Source organism: Prionailurus bengalensis, chromosome B3 (genome assembly GCF_016509475.1).
Source record: "Prionailurus bengalensis isolate Pbe53 chromosome B3, Fcat_Pben_1.1_paternal_pri, whole genome shotgun sequence".
NCBI classification, from domain to species: domain Eukaryota; kingdom Metazoa; phylum Chordata; class Mammalia; order Carnivora; family Felidae; genus Prionailurus; species Prionailurus bengalensis.
In genome coordinates this window covers 102156812-102176450 of record NC_057355.1, presented here as the reverse complement: position 1 = coordinate 102176450, position 19639 = coordinate 102156812, and the positions used below count along the sequence as shown (strand labels likewise).

At 41.1% G+C, this 19639-nt stretch overlaps 1 long non-coding RNA gene and 1 other non-coding gene across 2 annotated transcripts; one reads left to right on the top strand and one right to left on the bottom strand.

Moving 5' to 3' along the window:
- Window positions 1–5201: 5201 nt before the first annotated feature.
- LOC122469109 lies at window positions 5202–18483 on the top strand. Its single transcript, XR_006293383.1, has 3 exons — window positions 5202–6428; window positions 6870–6880; window positions 18453–18483. It is a non-coding gene; the product is annotated as an uncharacterized LOC122469109 (long non-coding RNA).
- On the bottom strand, window positions 6768–6900 carry LOC122469798. Its single transcript, XR_006293682.1, has one exon. It is a non-coding gene; the product is annotated as a small nucleolar RNA SNORA70 (small nucleolar RNA).
- Window positions 18484–19639: the final 1156 nt, after the last annotated feature.

Here is a 19639-nt window from a genome sequence, read left to right as displayed (position 1 = left end):
CATCAACTGAACCAGCCAGGTGCCCCTGTTTTTGTCATTATTCTTATTGTCATAATTCTGATGACTATCTTGTTACATTTATAATACTAAGAAGTTCGTGGGCCAAATATAGAATGATAGCCATATTTTATAAAGTTGCAGAAAGAACCCAGGACAATGATTTCAGTGTCTTTTTATTTGAATTATGTCAGCATAGAAAAAGACCACAATAGAGTCTTCCTTGTTATCGTGCACATTAACAAAGGAATCTTGCCAGAACAAGACATATTGTGTTTGATGACATTCAAATTTTCATCAGCAAAAACAAAAACAACAACAATCATGACCGTTTTATAAATGCAAACTCTAAGAAACAATCACTAGAAACTTAAGAGAACCTGTATCCATCACCAATAATCCCCACGCCTTTCTTTGAAATCCTCTGACCTCAAAAACAGCATCCTAAATTAGCATCATGCACAACCAACCACTAGTTTTCTATGTGGGAAACTACCCAAGTGGCTGAGATTGTACACTGTGGAGGTGTTGAGATCTGGGCTCAAATCCTATCTCCTCCACTTACCTGTCTGTGGGGCAGGTTACTTAACCTGCTCTAGCCTCAGGTGTCTTAATAGTAAAAATGGGGCTAAAGGAGTAACTAAAGCTCATAAAGTTGCTGCAGGGATTAAATAAGATAATACACATTAAGAGATTAGAGACTAATGTGTGTGTGAGTGTGTGTGTATGTGTGTGTAGAATGAGCACTGAAAAAATATTGATTATATTGATAAACACTATCTTTTTATCTGTATTAGAAGTTTTTGTACTTTTTTGGAGAAACCTTTGTATCTCACTTAATTATTTATTTCATGACTTTGTAGGGCTACTAATCAATGCCAGTGTTTCAGTCTCTCTGATCCCTGGCCCTTGGAATCTGAAGCAGAAATAAAAGTACATATTAAGTACCCTGAGCAAGTTTGATATTTACAGTGCACCGACTCCTTTGTAAGGCGGACACTCATTTATTTCCATTCTGAAACTTCAAGTTGTTAGATATTGAATTTTATTAGAGTAGTTTTCATAGGGCAGGGTTAACAGTTTGCAAAACTGATAAAAGAGATATTTTTATCTTATTGTTGTTTTAATTTGCATTTCTCTCATCACTGGTATGGTTGAGCATCACTTGAAATGTTTGAATGATCTGTTTCCATGCTTTGCCCACTCTTTTATTGGATAGTTTGTCCTTTTAATTATTACTGTTTACAAAGATTCTTTATTTTTATTGTTTGCTAGAATTCTTTATATTTGTTGCCTATAAGAATTTTCTTTGTTTATACTATCCTTATATAATCATATATATAGAGAGAGAGAGCCTGCTTAAGATTCTGTCTCCCCCTCTCTGCCCCTCCCCCGCTTGCTCTCTCTCTCAAAATAAATTAAAAACAAAAAACTTCAAAAAAGAAACATCTTGGTAACTATCCTTTTTAGTCATTTGTCTATGTGTGTGTGTGTGCGTGTGTATAATTTATTTAAAATGTATATTACATGTTATTTTATAATCTGACTTTCCCCCCATCTCTATATTTTGCACATATTTCTATGTCACTAAATACCTTCCTACAATATAATTTTAGTTTCTAGGTAGAATTCTATTATATGTCTATATTATAATCTATTTAATAATCTCTTATTATCAGACAACTTTTTGCAATTATTTTAAAAAACTAACTCGACATACATATAATTAGTTCTCTGAATTTTTTCTTTCCTGGTAGACTGCTGCCTTTTATTTTTTTTATTTATTTATTTATTTTTTTTATTTTTACATTTATTTATTTTTGAGACAGAGAGGGACAGAGCATGAACGGGGGAGGGTCAGAGAGAGAGGGAGACACAGAATCGGAAACAGGCTCCAGGCTCTGAGCTGTCAGCACAGAGCCCGATGCGGGGCTCGAACTCACGGACCGTGAGATCATGACCTGAGCTGAAGTCGGTTGCCCAACCGACTGAGCCACCCAGGCGCCCCGACTGCTGCCTTTTAAACCTTTCTTACTGCAGCTCACAGTGAGTACACAGTACTCTGATTCAACATTCACCAGTACATATATGCTTGTGCTCACACAAAGAAGTGAAAAAATGTTGTGAAACAAAACTCACTTTCTGCTAATTTCTATTCTTTTCTGTATCATTTTATTAAAGAAATTCTGGTCCCAATCTACTAAATGTATTTCATAACTCATGGATGAGTTTTTACCCTCCATTTGGAAAGGAAGGAGGGGCCGTGATTGGCCCACAGTAGGCATTAATTTGTGTTGCATGAACAGCCTCATGGCTAAATCCTTGTGTACATTCAGGCTGACTGCTCAGGCAGTGTATTAGGGTTCTCCAGAGAAGCAGAACCAGCAGGACAGATATATACGGTTGACACTTGAACAATATGGGGGTTGGGGTGCTGACCCCCATACAGTCAAAAATCTGTACATAACTTTTAACTCCCCCCAAAACTTAACTACCAATAGTCTACTATCCACCCAAAGCCTTACCAGTCACATAACAGTCGATTAACATATACTTTGTATGTGTTATGTATTATATACCGTATTCTTACAATAAAGTAAGCTAAAGAAAGTATTATGAAGAAAATCATAAAAAGGAGAATATGTGTTTACAGTCCTGTATTACATTTATAGAAAAAAGTTCGCATGTAGGTGGCTGCACAATTCAAACCCATGTTGTTCAAGGGTCCACTGTGTATCTCCTATTGGTTTTATATCTATAATGTATACAAGGAGATTTATTATGAGGAATTGGCTAACCCAACTGTGGAGGCTGAGAAGTCCCACAGTCGACCATCTGCAAGCTGGACACCCAGGAGAGCCAGTAGTGCAATTCAATCAGAGTCTGAAGGCCTGAGAGCCAGGAGAACCTCTTAGTCCGAAGGCAGAAAAAGATGGAATGTCCCAACTTGATGAGTGAGGCAGAAAAGAAGAAGCAGGGGGAGGGGAGAATTCCTCCTTCTTCTGCCTTTTGTTCCAGTCAGGCCCTCAGCAAACTGTACATGCCCACCTACTTGCCCACATAGTGGAAACAATCTAGTTTTCTGTCTCTACCAATTCGAATGCTAATCTTATCCTGAAACACCCTCATGGACACACCCGGAAATAACATATAATCTGGGCACCCTGTGGTCAGTCAGGTTGACACATGCATGAAATTAACCATCACAGGTAGTATAGTGTATATAGTTAACTCCCAGGACTCTACTCAGACAGCATGAGTTTAAAGGCTGGCTCTGCCACGTACTAGCTGGTGGCCATGGACAAGTGGCTTAACCTCTCTGTGTCTCATTTTCCTTACCTGTAAAATAATAATGCCTATTTCAAAAGATTGTTATGAAGATTAAATGAGCTAATTTTTAGCACTTAGAACAGCACCTGCCACACAGTAACTAATATGTTTTTATTAAGTAAGTAAATAGGAGAGGTGTCTGGGTGGCTCAGTCAGTTAAGCATCAAACTTTGGCTCAGGTCACAATCTCGTGTTTCGTGAGTTTGAGCCCCGCATCAGGCTCTCTGCTGTCAGCACAGAGCCCACTTCAGATCTTCTGTCTCCCTCTCTCTCTACCCCTTTCCCACTCATGCATGCTCACATGTGTTCTTTCTCAATAATAAATAAACATTAACAAAAAGTTAAACAAACAAACAGGAAATACCTGGAAGCTGAGTGGTTGGATCAAAGGGTATGTAAAAACATAAGACTTTTAAAATACACTGGTATATCTATTGTTATAGACATATTGATATACCCATCCTTATCTCTTCCATCCCTTCCAAAGACTGAACCAACTTTTATTCCCACAGGCCATAACAGACTTGTGGAAATAGTGTACTAAGGTGTTGCTCACTGCTCTTCACTTTCCTGAGGGTGTGTCGGGCTGGTTAAGACTTAGCCAGGTGGTTGACTCTTTCAAATAGTGGGAGAAGGGAAGCAGCAGACAGTCGCTCACAGACAGAGAGAGGGCCCCCAAGGGGATGCCCACCCACACTTGGCAGAACCCTCTGGCAGAATCACGGTAGGCAAAACCCCAGAGATACTCTGCAGGCTGGGCTGGAGGATCTAGCAGAGGCTTGGGGAGTGGGTAGAAGGTAGGACTCCCAGGCAAACATTCCTCCCTGGGGCACACATTTCCCACCACTGCCCTTGCCACACGGCTACTTCATTCTAGCTCTAAAACCCTGACTCAGATCTGCCAGGTGCACCTAAATCTTATTTAGTCTGTGGCAAGTATATTTTCCCAACAGCTGAGTTGTTTTGTGAAAACTGGGTGCCCACCTAAACTGTACACACATGCACGCACATCACACACACACGCGCGTGCACACACACACGCACAGAGATGATAGCTTTCTGTTTTAGCATTTGGTGAAATGCACATACGACTCTAGCCCCATCTTGCTTACAAAGTCTTCCCTGACAACTGCAGCCTAGGTAGATCACTCCTTCCTCTGAGCTCCCACACCAATTCTAGGCATTCAGGATTCAGTAACTTAGTTATATGCTTGTCTGGTCCTGAAATTGTCTCAGGGCAGTAGTTCATTCCCCCAACCACAGTTGTAACTTGTTTGAAATTAACCACCATGTCTTACATTTCTTTTGGATCTCTCACTGGCTTGGTTCATAGTAGGTTGTTAGTAAATAGTCAATGATTGGTTGATCCAGGTATGAATTGCATAGAATTTGCACTGAAGTGAAATTACATTAAGAAAGATAAGTTTTCAGGGCACCTGGGTGGCTCAGTCAGTTGAGCATCCGACTTTGACTCAGGTCATGATCTCATGGTTCATGAGTTTGAGCCCCGTGTCGGGCTCTGTGCTGACAGCTCAGAGCGTGGATCCTGCCTCAGATTCTGTGTCTCCCTCTCTCTCTGCCCTGCCCCCATTCCTGCTCTGTCTCTCTCAAAAATAAACATTAAAAATATATATATTAAAAAAAAGAAAAATAAGGTTTCCAACTTTCACAAACTAAATTAAAGCTTGATCAAATATTGACATATTAAAAATTAAACTACCAGAATAAAATATGGTTGAATTTATTTATAATTATGGAATGAATGAAATGAGTCCAGCCTTTCTAGATAGACAAGCCCAGAAGCCATGAAAGGAAGAAAAGATAGATACATTTGATAACATAAAAACATTTTTAAGCTTCTCTATGGCAAATATGTTTTTAATTTATGAGGAATATGTACAGGTCAAGAATGATGATGAAAAACCTTCCATCCAACCCCTAAATTGTAAGAGGGTAGAAAATGGCCAAATTTTCTCCTTCTGACCTTTGTTCTTCACTCATCCACAAAAGATTATTTCACCTCAGCTAAAATCTTGATCTTGCTCCCACTTCAAACTTTGTCTTCGTAGGTATGTCTTCCTCCTTTCTTCCCCTCTCTCTATTTTCCTTTATACTCTGATCCTTGAATATGCAAAAAGTGAGGGGCTTTGTGGTGGTGCTATAGGGAAAGAATAGTTTTCTTTGAACTTGCAGCTGTTGGCAGAACTATTAGACAAGTGACTCTCAATGGGTACCCCAGCCACTTACAATGTCAGAGTAGCAATTATTGCATGGTTGTCAGAGGCTACTGCCTCTGGGGCAGGGTGGCTAACCTTTCCCGAGTGGCCTGCTCTACCCTGAAAGTCAGTGTATTAGATGTTCCATCGAGACTTTTACTATAACACTATAATCTTGGGAAACTTGTAACATCAGAAATTTCATGCAACACCTCATTTTAGGGTGAAGAACTAAAGGAGAAAATTATGCATCAGTTTTTAATTGTTTGCTTTCTAGGTCTGATTTTATTCAGAACAACAGAATCAAACCAGGAATGTATTTTTTTTCTCCTTAGTGCAAAGAGAAAACAGTCTTATTAATGTTGCCAAGCAATTGAAAAAGGTCTACTGTTTAGAGAGAAGATGCTCAAGACAGAGGAGGAGGCAGAGGTGAATAGATGAGCTGTGTTAGATGGTATTTTTGAGGATATCATTAATGAGGATGATGTCTAAATAAGGAAGTGACTGAAATTGATCTAAGTTCATTTTAGCTTCTTTGGGAACACCTTAAAAAGTATCATTGTTTATCAGGCGGAAAAGAAAAGTCGATAGTGAAAGAGAAGCTTATCTTTTGTAGAGTATAAACTATTACAAAGAATAAAGAGGAATTAAAACTATCTTGTTAGAGTACCTTTAGAAATGCCCAAGTCTTGACATTCTGATTATTTCAAAAAGCACTGAAAAGACACAAACATGCAAAAAAGGATGCCTTTTTGTTCTTTTAGCATTTCTTTTTTTTTTTTTTTTTTTTTTTTTTTTTTTTTTAGACAGGAAGCAGGATTTATTGGTGGGCATGAATGGGGAAGGGCAGTGCTGAAGTTCTCATGAGTGAAGAGCCCGCCATTTGTCCAAGGGGCCATGATTAGTGATGTATTTGACCCCATGGCCGTCTGGGATGGGCTGCTTTTGAGCCACCATGTCTTCAAATTCATCTGCATTAAACTTAGTAAAGCCCCACTTCTTGGAAAAGCGGATCTTCTGGTGGCCAGGGAACTGAACTTGGCCCTACGTAGGGCCTCGATCACACGCTCCTTGTTCTGCAACTTGGTACGGATGGACAAGATGACTTGGACAATGTGGACCCTGGCCACTGTGCCCTGGGGCTTTCCAAAGGCACCTTACATACCTGTCTGGAGCCTTGATTGGAGAAATCATGAGGCCAAACCTCAATGTCCACCAGAAAAAAACTGTCTCCAAGGTCCCTTAGGGCAACCCATACAACCAACAGGCTGCATACACTACTGAGGAGGCTGCTGTTCGCAGCCATTGCACACTGGGCCCCACGAGGAAAGAGCACAGTTAGCTTAATTGGCTGAAGATCCTTTAGCATTTCTTTAACACATTCTAGAAGTGAAGTTTTCTCATTTTTATCTAGGAAATTTGGAAAAGAGGGTTGTGTTTTTGGTTTTTCATTATAAATATCACTTGTTTTGTTTCCATGCACCTTTATGCAAGATGAAAGGCAATGTTTATACATAACATTTCGTCCAAGGGTATGGAAGATTTTTTTTTAAGTTAATTTATTTTTAGAGAGAGATTGCACACAAGTTGGGGAGGCAGAGAGAGAGGGAGAGAAAGAATCCCAAGCAGGCTCTGCACTGTTCATGTGGAGCCTGACATGGGGCTTGAACCCATAAACCATGACTTAAGCCAAAATCAAGAGTGGGACATTCAACTGACTGAGCCACCCAGGTGCCCCTGGATATGGAAGATTTAAAAATAATAGAATTCTGAGGTGCCTGGGTGGCTCAATCAGTTAAACATCCAACTTAGGCTCAGGTCATGATCTCGTGGTTCACTCATTCCAGCTGAGCTCTGCATCTGGCTCTGTGCTGACAGCTCAGGGACTGGAGCCTGCTTAGGATTCTGGGTCTCCCTCTCTCCATGCCCCTCCCCCACTCATTCTCTGCCTCTCTCTCTCTCTCAAAATAAATAAACATTAATTTTTTTTTTTTAAATAATAGAATTGCAGTTTGCTAAAGGAAGACATAAGCATGACAAGTCATCTGATAAGTCTCAGGCAGAATTGCAGGGATAACCATTCTAAACACAAGGAGTTTCTTGGCTGCCAGAGGGAGTTTCCAGGCCATACATCAACCAGCTCATTAATGGTTGTTTCCAAAGGGTTCCATTCAATCTGGTTAATATAAATACTCCATTATTTTTACTATTTGGAAAGTAAACATATCAATATTGAAAAATATGATCAATCATATTAAAAATACTTCTATATGGCCTTATGTTAATTGGGAAAAAAGTGGGATTCCTTTACAAATGATATAAATATCTTGAAGATATGGATTTTACTGAATCACTAAAAGAGATAAATACATGAAAAAATGAAATACAAGCCAATGGAGATTCATTCGTGGAGGAATGGATAAAGTTAATGGTGTTATTTGCTTTAAAAAATTTTACTGAGAAGAGTCAAATAACTCTGTTTTGACTGACCCAGGAAGGTATCATAGTTGGAGCGAGATTTCAGAACCTGGCAGAATAAGAGAGGAGTAGTTGGTGGATTCTTTGGGACTCATGGCCATTAAATGCTTTGTGACTCTGACTTTTTAAGTATAAATGGGAGACTATTCTTTTTTTAAATGTTTATATATGTATTTTGAGGAGGGGGAGGGGGACAGACAGAGAGTGAGAGGGAGAAGCCCAAGCAGAATCTCAGCATGGAGCCCAACGTGGGGCTTCATCCCATGAATTGTGAGATCATGACCTGAGATGAAATCAGGAGCTGGAGGCTTAACTGACTTGAGCCACCCAGGCGACCTGGGAGACTATTCTTTTAAAAATATAGGCAATTATTGCTTGAAACATCTCTCTCTCTCTCTGTCTCCTGAAGATAGTTTTGATATTGGTGTCAAAATTTGCTCATGGACAAATTTGTCTTCGTGTTTATAGTCACAATTTAAGCAATTGTGCCTGGGACAATTCTGTCTCATAGCATGAAAGGAGATAAACACAATCTGAGTATGGTGGGCATTTAGACTAACCATCTGAACTTCCTTTGCTATTGTAGAGGCTGCAGTGTTATCACATTAAAGTATAGGACTGGGCAGGTGACAAATTTAAGAGCTAGACCTGGGTCTGACCTGGATCTGGGGCTGCTTAAACAAAAAGTTTAAGAGAATAAGAGTTTCTATTGCCCTGCTCAAGAAGCTCAAGTCAAACCTGATACTTCTGCTATTTGACCTACATACCAAGATATATGGTTACATCAAAATCCTTGTTGACAACATTCACTACTTACTCTAGGGCAGGTGTTCCTCACCAGGGATCAAGAAACTCTTAAGGGATTCAGTAAATTCCTCAAAATTATATGCAAAACTTGATGTGTAGATGAGTGTAAGTGTTTTTCTAGGTATTGTTCATCAGTATTGTTCATCAAATTCTCAAAGGGGCAGTGGTCCCAAAACAAAAATAAGAACTGCTTCTCTAGAAGGGAAAATTTCCCCAGGATTTTCCAAACGAACACAATTCAATAATTTCTGGCTACTTTTTTCAGAAGAGTTGAGTTGAACAAGCTAAAGCTTCACTGTATTTTCCTTTTTGTATAATTTTTATTGCATAAAATTACAGAACAGTATTTTTGTTCATCCAGATTTAATCTTTTTTTTTTTTAGTGTGTGTTAGTTCATTGGTTCCAAAGAAATTCATGTTTAAATTTCTATTTAAGGGGTGCCTGGGTGGCTCAGTCAGTTAAGCATCTGACTTTGGCTCAGGTCATGATCTCATGGTTCATGAGTTCGAGCCCCATATTGGGCTCGCTGCTGTCGGTACAGAGCCTGCTTCAGATGCTCTCTCCCCCCGAAAAAAATAAACATTTTTTAAAAATTCTATTCAAATGAAAATGCTATTCCATACTGCAGTATTCTATTTAAATTCTAGCTATTTTAACTAAAATATTTCAAAGACCATTTCAGTAAGAAACAAAACTATAGCTTTCTCCTAACTTAGGGAATACAAAATGATCAAACTTTTTATCACTGAAAAGTACTTTAGAATTCTAGTCAATCACTTAAAAAGTCTTAAAAAAAGGTATAAATAATAACTCAATATAAGAGATAAAAGATATATTTTTATCTCAATATAAGAGATAAAAAGGTATAAATAATAACTCAATATAAGAGATAAAAATGAGATATATTTTTATCTCAACATAAGAGATAAAAATGCTCAATTAAACCCAAAGAAGGTAGAAAAGGAGGGTATATAAACTAAGAAGTAGTACTCAAGAGAGAGAACAGCTAGCAAGATGGTAGAATTTGTGATACCAACAATCACTTAAAAGTGAATATCTAAACACCAGTTAAAAGAGATGTAAATTTTTTTTAATGTTTATTTTACTTTTGAGAGAGAGAGAGTAAGACAGAGTGTAAGCAGGGAGGGGCAGAAAGAGAAGAAGACACAGAATCCGAAGCAGGCTCCAGGCTCTGAGCTGTCAGCACAGAGCCTGATGCAAGGCTTGAACCCACAAACCATGAGATCATGGCCTGAGCCGAAGTCGGTCGCTTAACTGACCGAACCACCCAGGCGCCCCAAAAGACAGAGATTTAGACTGAGTGAAATAGCAAGACCCAATTACATGCCATCTATAACAAACCCACTTTAAATGTAAAGACTAAGATTGAAAGTAAAAAAATAGAAAAGTATAACATGAAAAGGGTAACTAAAGGAAAGCTGGAGTAACTATACCAATTTCAGACAAAATAGACTGCAGAATCACAAACGTTATCAGGGTTTTATTATCAATAAATAGAGAAGTCAATTTTCCAAGAAGTCGTAACAGTCCTAAATGCGTATGCATCTAGTTGTAAAGGTTTGAAATGCATGGGGCAAAACCCGGCAGAAGTAAATAAAGAAGTAGACAAATGTGCACTTACAACTGCCGACTTCAACCCCTCTCTACGTAGTTGATAGAACAGACAGAAAATAAAGAAGGATTGAGGTGACCTGGACAGCACTAGCCAGCAACTGGACCTCGTTGACTTTTATAGATCGCTGCACCTGACGACAGTGCCTACTGCTCTAGTGCACGTGGAGCAGTCACTAACATACATCATATTCTGTGCCATAAAGCAAACCTGCATAAAGCTAAGAGAATAGAAGTCACACAGAACATGTTCTCAGACCACAGTGGAATTAAACTAGAAATCTACAATAAAAAGATGTTTGGAAATTAAACCACACACTTCTAAGTAACCCATGGGTCAGGGCGGAGGTCTCCAGGGACACCGATAGCACATCTGTGTGTAGCTGGGACTGTGGGTGGTGTGAGGGAAGCTGACATGGCCGACCAGTGATGCGGAAGCAGAGGCCAAACCCTTAGGCCTCTCAGAGAAGGAACACTATGAGAAGTGGGGACGAAGTTCAGCAAGGGGACATTGTGGGTGTAGGTTGGACACTGGGGTGGGAGAACAGCGTATTGAGAATATTTGAGGCCCCTGTGCTGTTGTTCCCAGCATGACTGCCCAGCTTTTCTTCCCTTAAGTCCTCCACTTTAACAAATGCAATGATTTTCTTGGGCCAGATGTGGAAACAACGTCAAAGGGCCTGGCACAGTTGCAGTGGAGCCCTGAGTTCCGAGCTTTTTGCTTTTGATCCCTTCCCTTCGACCCTCAGAGCATCTCAGACTCTGCTCTCCCCATTCTAATCAAATCACAAAAATTACAACTATGGTTTCTTTACTACATGGCAGGCACTATACTAAGGATTTAGTAAACATTGTTTTCTTCAATCCTCACAAAAAAAATCCTTGTCAGGGAGATATTCTCATCTCCATTTCACAGAGGTGTAAAATGAGGAGCAGAGAGATCGAACAGGCACACAGCTGCCAAATGGCGAAGCCAGGGTTTGTTTGACTCCATCTTGTCCGATTCCTAAGACTGTCAGTACCCGTGATGTGCTGCTTCCCACTGTGGGTGCTCACTTCCCGGCTGTTAACTTCGCACGTGCGAGTGTCTAAGAACACAAAGGTCTGAGAGGATCTGAACAAGAAGCTTTTGCCTTCCTTGGGCAGAAATTTAAATCATTAAGAAGGCCCAAGGAGGACTTAGCAGCTGTTGGGGCAGCGGTCATATTTAGAACCATTTAGACACACATTTATGCTATCATCACTAATGTAAGTCTAGATTTAAAAATTCATAGCCTTGCCCTCTTCAGTGGGCCTTCTCATTTGACTCTTCCTCAGTGGGCCCCTGGGACAATACACCAGCAGCATGGAGGAGAAACTCAGTTTAGACGTGCATTCTTCAGGTTGGGACTTCTGTGACTACCCACAAAATATTGGGATTAAAAGTAAAATGAATCATTTAAAAATCTGTAGTCGCTCTTCTCACCAAACAATAAAAATATTGAGGGAAAATAAGAAGGATGCTACACTGGATAGAAAAATATTTATGTAGGCAGAAAAGGTAAAGGGTAAGTGGTTGGTGGCATAAATTATAAATGTGTGTATATTGGCGCATGGTGTTTAAGCTGGCCAGCACTGGAGTTAGATGGCCTGAGATCAAAACCTGCTTCTGCTGCCTACTGGCTATGTGGCCTTGGGGGTCTGTTGCTTTGTCTCTTTTTGCCTCAACTTCCTCATCTCAGAAATGGGGGTAGGGGGCGCCTGGGTGGCGCAGTCGGTTAGGCATCCGACTTCAGCCAGGTCACGATCTCGCGGTCCGTGAGTTCGAGCCCCGCGTCAGGCTCTGGGCTGATGGCTCAGAGCCCGGAGCCTGTTTCCGATTCTGTGTCTCCCTCTCTCTCTGCCCCTCCCCCGTTCATGCTCTGTCTCTCTCTGTCCCAAAAATAAATAAACGTTGAAAAAAAAAATTAAAAAAAAATGAGGGTAGTAACAGTGTTTATTATTAATACAGGGCTGTTGTGAGGACTAAATGAATACACACACACACACACACACACACACACATATATATATATAGTAATCCATGGCCAATACATTTCTAGCTATACTTATATGTCCAGCAGTATCACAGAATTAAAAACATGTCTGGGATAGTTCAAGACCCAAAGAAATGAGGCTCAAAACATTTAGCGTCCTTCCAGACCTTGATCAATTGCACTTTCCTGAATGTCCTAAGAGAATTATTTTTCCCTCTTTCTAAGCTTTGGGTAAATGAGTAGTTTAGCATTCCTTACATTTTGAGTGGTAGAGAGTTACTTGTGTAGCTGTCTCATGGGCCGCCCTCGGTTGGGACTCTCTGAGGGCAGGAATAGGGTCTTGCTCATCTGTCTCCCAGACCCTTCCCACCTTAGCTGCAATCACAACTAGCACCTAAGATAGTACTGGGACTTAACTGGTTCTGAATAAATGTTTGCTAAATCAAACTGAATTGAATTGGAATGCAAAGACTGGGCCACTCGGGACAGAAGAGACAGAGAGCTAGAAGCAAAATGAGGGTTTGCTGCCATTGGTTGTTCAAAAGCAGGACTGTGGCTCTGCTCCCGTGTGTTTGCACGAAAGGCGTTCCACACCGCAAGCACCTGTGAGCACAAGTAGCCTAGTGAGGCCAGGGGCGGGGCACAAATAATCCTTTACAAAATATGGACTGGGAAGCCTGCTAACTTTAGGGATTTGGGCCTCCCAAATTTCAGTCTGTATCCAGCTCAGAGATCCCTGGGACACTTTTTATAAAACTACAACTAACTCAGCTCTCCTTGTGCAGATTAGTGTGAGCTAAAGGAAACTTTTCAACACACTCCACTGTGACACCCTAGTCAGAAGTTCAATAAGTTCATAGGGTTCTTGTCAAGAGAACAGACAAGAGTCAGTCTGGCTTTGTTCTCTGGAGGCCTGAGAAAAGTCATGGAACCCAGATACAATTAATGATACCGCCATGAATCCAGAGGGATTGGCCCGAGAGTAGCGTGTGTTCTGCAGCGTAAGCATACACTGCTCGCACACAGCCTCTCTCAAACAATCACGTGTGCTCCTAAACAGTCACACACACGCACTCTCAAACACACACACATGCACACTTTTCTAGTAATCGTTTCAGAAACTACATTGATAGAGCACTGGGCAAGCAACCATTCGTGTGGGGATCCAGAAACTGGCTTCTGTTGTATATAATGTCAGCGCTGAGTGGTTTTCAGTGTTTGGCTACTGAACTAGTAGTTCCTACCTTTACATTCGTCTATCCAGATCTCTTGTGGAGTGTTTAAAAACAAAATTCCTGGGCCCTGCACCTTTCAAAATTCCAAGTCATCAGGCCTGGGGCAGAGTCTAAGAATCTGCATTTGGCAGACAAATCAATAAGAGGCCACCCCAAATGAATCACACTTTGAGTAATGATTTTCTGACGACGTGTGAATACTTTTTCAGGCCAGATGGGCCTACATCTTAGCACTGAATCAATGAGACCAATGAGACCTCAGTGGCTTTGGAAACTCAAGCATAAAAGTCTGGTTGCAGCCTGGTTACCTTATCTGGGATGTTCCAGTGTGCCTCCCTTCCATATTTAGGTCATAAGGAGGACTATATTTAAGAGTGGGTCATCATACACAGTGACACCTAAAATGAGCCCACTCTCTTACTCCTGGTGTTCACACCTAGTATCTTCTTTGATCTTGGCCAAGATGGCACTCAAACCCAAATCTTTTGATGATGCCAAACCCAGCATGTGTCACTGAACCACAGTTGTCTTCACTGGCTGACCAGGAGCGTCATAAAATGAAGTCTTTGTACCAGGTAATATTCAGAATATTTAGCAACCAGTAAAACAGGTGCAGGTCCCCTCAGAGCTGGTGCGGATTAGGTCTCCCCACCCCACTCCCTGGCCCCCACCCACTGATGATGGTAAAGTACCCTTCAAGATGTTATCACCTGGGACTTGGGCCCCTAATTAGGGGTGGAAGAGAGAAGCAGGAAATTACCTGCTTTTGCCCAACTTCCAGGACAAATGACAGTAAACAGAAAATGATGACCAAAAATTACAAGTTCACTCTTTTCTTGAAATAGAGTCAAAGGACTGAATTAGCAGATTGGTTTCCATGGGCATGGGGACAGGTTGTTTCCCCCTCCAAACTACAGCTCAGACCCATGGCCTAACAAGTGTTCCTGTATTTATGAAGGTAAAAGGTCACAGTATTGGAAATCATGACAGTCCTACACATTTGTGAGAAATGCTGGCCAAATCTCAGACGTCATTTGGTAATCATGACTATGCTTTACTATCCCATAGGGTAGCTAAAAAGTCACCAGGAGAAGCTTTATTTCCTTACTGTAAAGAATCGCCCTCTTTCAGGGCTCAGCTGCAGACACCTGGGATGAGTTCGTGGGGAGGTCTAACAAGGTGACTCATTAAGTCCCAACTAACCTCCCAGTTTGGCCTGGATCCAGTGCAGGTCAGCTGTCCTTTAACCCTCTGTCAGGGCCTGTAAGGAGCCCCATGTGGGGCGAGGTTGATTTTCTCTGCAGATTGCAGCTTAGAAATAGCTCTGGCCAACTGTTCCTTCTTTTTTTTCTCCCATATTCGCATTCCCAGCTGGTGGGCATCTTACCTGTTCTATCCAGAGTTTTCGTACTTAATGTTTAATCCTCTTAAATTTCACAACTCATGATTTTCTGTTTCCTTATTAAGTTCGACTTTCACTTTTGATAGAAGTGTCTAGCCTTCCCTTTGTGTGTGTGTGTGTGTGTGTGTAGCCATTTAAATGTGGAACATTATTATCCTAAGTGCCCCATTTCTGACTTGAAATGATTTCCGATTTTAAATCATAACATTCTGATTTAAAATCCCACACTTGGGGCCCCTGGGTGGCGCCAGGTCACGATCTCGCGGTCCGTGAGTTTGAGCCCCGCGTCAGGCTCTGGGCTGATGGCTCAGAGCCTGGAGCCTGTTTCCGATTCTGTGTCTCCCTCTCTCTCTGCCCCTCCCCCGTTCATGCTCTGTCTCTCTCTGTCCCAAAAATAAATAAACGTTGAAAAAAAAAATTAAAAAAAAAAATCCCACACTTAATACAGCAATGCCTAATAACCGTGCCCACAAGGTATTTAATATAATTGGAAAATATTTTATTCTGGCTTCACTTCCCTTGAAGCATTCCAATATCACTCATTCAAGGAGCTAAAATAGAAGCTTGATCTTGGAATTAATTGGAGATTAACACCGAATCTTAATTTTAAATGTATCAAAGGAAAGAAAACAATTTAGACCCCAGTGTACATCAAAGGATAATTCTATCTGGCAACGTACAATGGCCTTGCGGCAGCCTAATCTCTCACCACACCCTTATGCTTCCATAGCTACCGCACCACAGAAGCCACAACATCTTTAGTGCCATTCCCTCACGCAAGGACCTCTCCCAGAGCACCGTGGCTGGGATGTAATTAATTGCAACTATTTGCAAACTCTCAGAAGCCGGTTACACACCAACAGAAAATCTCCAGCCAGTCAGTAAGCGGCCTCCTTGGAAGTCATTGATAAACTGCCTTCTGATGGCTCCTCATTGAACACTAATGGAACCCTGGCAAGGATGCCAACTGGGCCCCTGCCCTGCTTGCAGCCTCTGCGGTGGGAGAGGCCTGTCAGGCCCTGGGGCGCTAGGCCACAGGGATGAGTGAGAGGCCAAGAACAAGGTGGGAGAGAATTCGTCCAACACCAGCTGCATGCAGGGTTCAAAGTGGTGTCAGATGTCAGCACTTCGCAGGGAGGAGATTCCTATGCACATACCTTCTTCTCTTAGGCAAGGTCTCTGGTGCATTTTTTTTTTTTTTTTTTTTTTCCATTTATTTGAAAACCTTGCACTGCAGAGGAAGGGGATTATGTGCTGGGAGTGTTTCATTTTCAAATGTTTTTGCACATAGCTTTTTGCCTCCCACCAACATTTCAATCACCCATAGTGAGGTTCACTAGCAAAAAGGTTTTCATTTAAAATTTGAGTAAACACAGTACAGTCAAAAAGGATTCAGCACGCCTAATTCTGAAAGAGAGAATTCGGGATAAAGTTAGCCATCTTTTGGTTGAAACTGATGAGCCAGGACTTCATCATCCGAACCTCGAATCAACCTGCCTGTAATTTGAGACTTTGATAGAGCGAAATTTAAGGGCTTGAAAAGCTAAACTGGTATTTCATTTAGGTGAAAATATTTTCAGTGTGTCTTACTTTCTGACCACATTTACTAAAAAGGGTATTCCTTCTGCTACTTCTCGTCCCCTGCTCTTTTTCTTCTTTTCCTGATGAGTGTAACTGAACAGAATTTTTAAATGATCCTCAGTGCAACTCTTGAGTCACCTTTTCTCCAGTGCTCTCTGCTCTGAGTTTCCAAATACTAAGCCTCAAGTGGCTTCCTCTAAAGTAGAGACCGGGGCTCCTCCTGGAAGCAGAGTGTCTATGGTAGAGATCTTTTTTACTTTTATTTTAAAACACTTATCAGGGGCAACCTTCCCCTTGCAAGGGCTCAAGCGATTACTGCGAATACAAAGGAGGCTAAATCCTCTACTCTGGGGACAGCCAGTTCCAATGGGACACCCCTCCCCCACTCTCCGTGCTGGAAATGGTTTTTTATCTCTAAGAGGGGTTTGAGCTTGAACTGATAAACAAAAATATGTCGTTAGTGAGTGTTTTCCTGGGTATAGTGTATCCCGCAAAGCATTTTTCCTAAGAGGGAAATGTTAAGCTCTTGATAAATGAATAACAAACTCTTGTTCTCCAAGATAAATTATGACAACGAAAACTTTCTCCAGCCTAAAAATCTAATACTAATCGTTGGCTCAGTACGGTAGAATCTCCCTAAACTTTTGAACGCAGCCCACGTTTCTCAGGCCTTCTTTTGGCAAAAGACGAGGGGAGCATCTCCCAAGGATGAGAGATCACCTTATCCTTTTACTGCAGCCCAGAGATCTTTCCCTCTTTAAGCGTGGGATGGAAGTCTTGAGGACACCCAGAGGCTTGCCCCAGGCTTCAGACATTCTCAGTTAGCAAAAAAAGAAAGAAAGGCCAGCTTGGATATCAACAAGGCAGAAATAGAATAAGCCAGGGAGCTCCATTCTGATAAGATTGCAGATCTTCTGTGAATCAGGTAAACTGACCTGCAAACAGCTGCCCTTGCTTGGGCAGAGGCGGCCTCTCCTGTCCTGAGCTTTGTATCTGGGGCATTCATTCTCCAAGCACCGTTAATGGCAAGAAAAGTTACAGATAGGCTCTTTCCCAGCTTCTCTGAGCAAGGAGGTTATTCTTTCACTTTTATAAACATTTTTAATCGCATCTTCTTACCTTTCCTCTGTGCATCAAAAAGAGGTTATCTAAAACTGAATTATAACCGTCTCTAGGCTATGTCATAAATACCGGGAGAATCATCAATTTTAAGAGGATTTTATCACCAACACTTTATAGCCTTTGATTGAAATGAAATAATAGACATAAGGAATGCTTGACCTCTAAAATGACGCCCCAACCCCTGCCAAAGGAAAGCCCACTTAAAAAAAAAGAAAAAAGATTGTAGGAAAATGCTCTTCAGACCTAAATGTCAGAATGCAGAAAGTTATTCCTTTATTAAGACTCTGCAAATCGGCCTTATTTTAAACCCTTTTATAATAAAGCCCATATGTCAGAATAATGATGTCAAAACCCTTAAACTACACTGGTAAATTGAAAAGGTAATGGAAAATGAAAGGTTTTACTCAAGTTTTTAAATTTTTTTTTGCATTTTGCTGGAAGTTCTGCCTATTAAAAAAACAAATAAGTAAAACAAAAGTGTAACTGGCATATCTAGTTTTAACTTTAATAAGATAGTTCTGACTATTTTATGATTTTTGTTGTTTTCAAATTAAATGAGGTTTTATATAATATCAACTATAAAAAGTGCAAAAAAAAGTTAGAAAGAGGGGTGCCTGGGTGGCTCAGTCGATTAAGCGTCTGACTTCAACTCAGGTCATGATCTCGTGGTTCATGAGTTTGAGCCCTGCATCCGGCTCTGTGCTGACAGCTTAGAGCCTGGAGCCTGCTTTGAATTCTGTGTCTCCTTCTCTCTCTGCCCCTCCACCACTCATGCTTTGTCTCTCACTCTCTCTCAAAAGTAAATAAACATTAAAAAAATTTAAAAAAAAAAACTTAGGAAAAGCATATGCCTAGAATTAAGGAGTCCTTGACCTTAAATGGTATGATTATAGTTGATGTTTTTTTTCTTCCTTTTTTCAGTTTTTGGAATTTTCCAATTTTCTTATAGTTAATATTTATGACTTTTAAATTTTAATATAATTTTGTTTCTTTTTTTTTTTTTTTTTAATTTTTTTTTTTTCAATGTTTATTTATTTTTGGGACAGAGAGAGACAGAACATGAACGGGTGAGGGGCAGAGAGAGAGGGAGACACAGAAACGGAAAGAGGCTCCAGGCTCTGAGCCATCAGCCCAGAGCCCGACGCGGGGCTCGAACTCACGGACCGCAAGATCGTGACCTGGCTGAAGTCGGACGCTTAACCGACTGCGCCACCCAGGCGCCCCAATATAATTTTGTTTCAAGTATAAAAAGACTCCGATCATGTTATTTAATTCTTGGGTGTTTTAAATGAGAGACATTTGACCCTCTTTCCCCTTCTCATCCCTCCGTTCATCTCTGGATTGAGTTCCTCCTTAGGTTGCTTTTTTTCCTCTTCTCATCTCCCATCCTTCTGCTCTTTCTCCTTCTTCTGTTAGGGTGTCCCCTGCTTGGGACTGAGCTGCCTGCCTAACCCTAGGAGGCTTTTATGGAAAAGAGGCCAGAGGGAGAAGGAGATTGGTCCTGACTGGGCCAGCAAAGCTCCAACTCCATTTCAAAGCCAAAGAGTTGAGACCACCTGCCTCACCAAACAGAGGAAGGAACTAAGGTCAACCATGGAGTGACTTGCTCTGGGTCACACCACCAGTTTGGGGCAGGATGGAAATTAGAACCCGGGACGAGACGTACAGCTTGCATTTGTGAAAGGCTGTTGAGAGCAGCAAACACGGAAGCACACAAGGAATGGTGCAGACATCTAATGCGTGAAGGAGCCTGGATTTTTGCAGAAACATACTGCTGACTCTGGTTTGGGGTGTGTGTGTGTGTGTGTGTGTGTGTGTGTGTG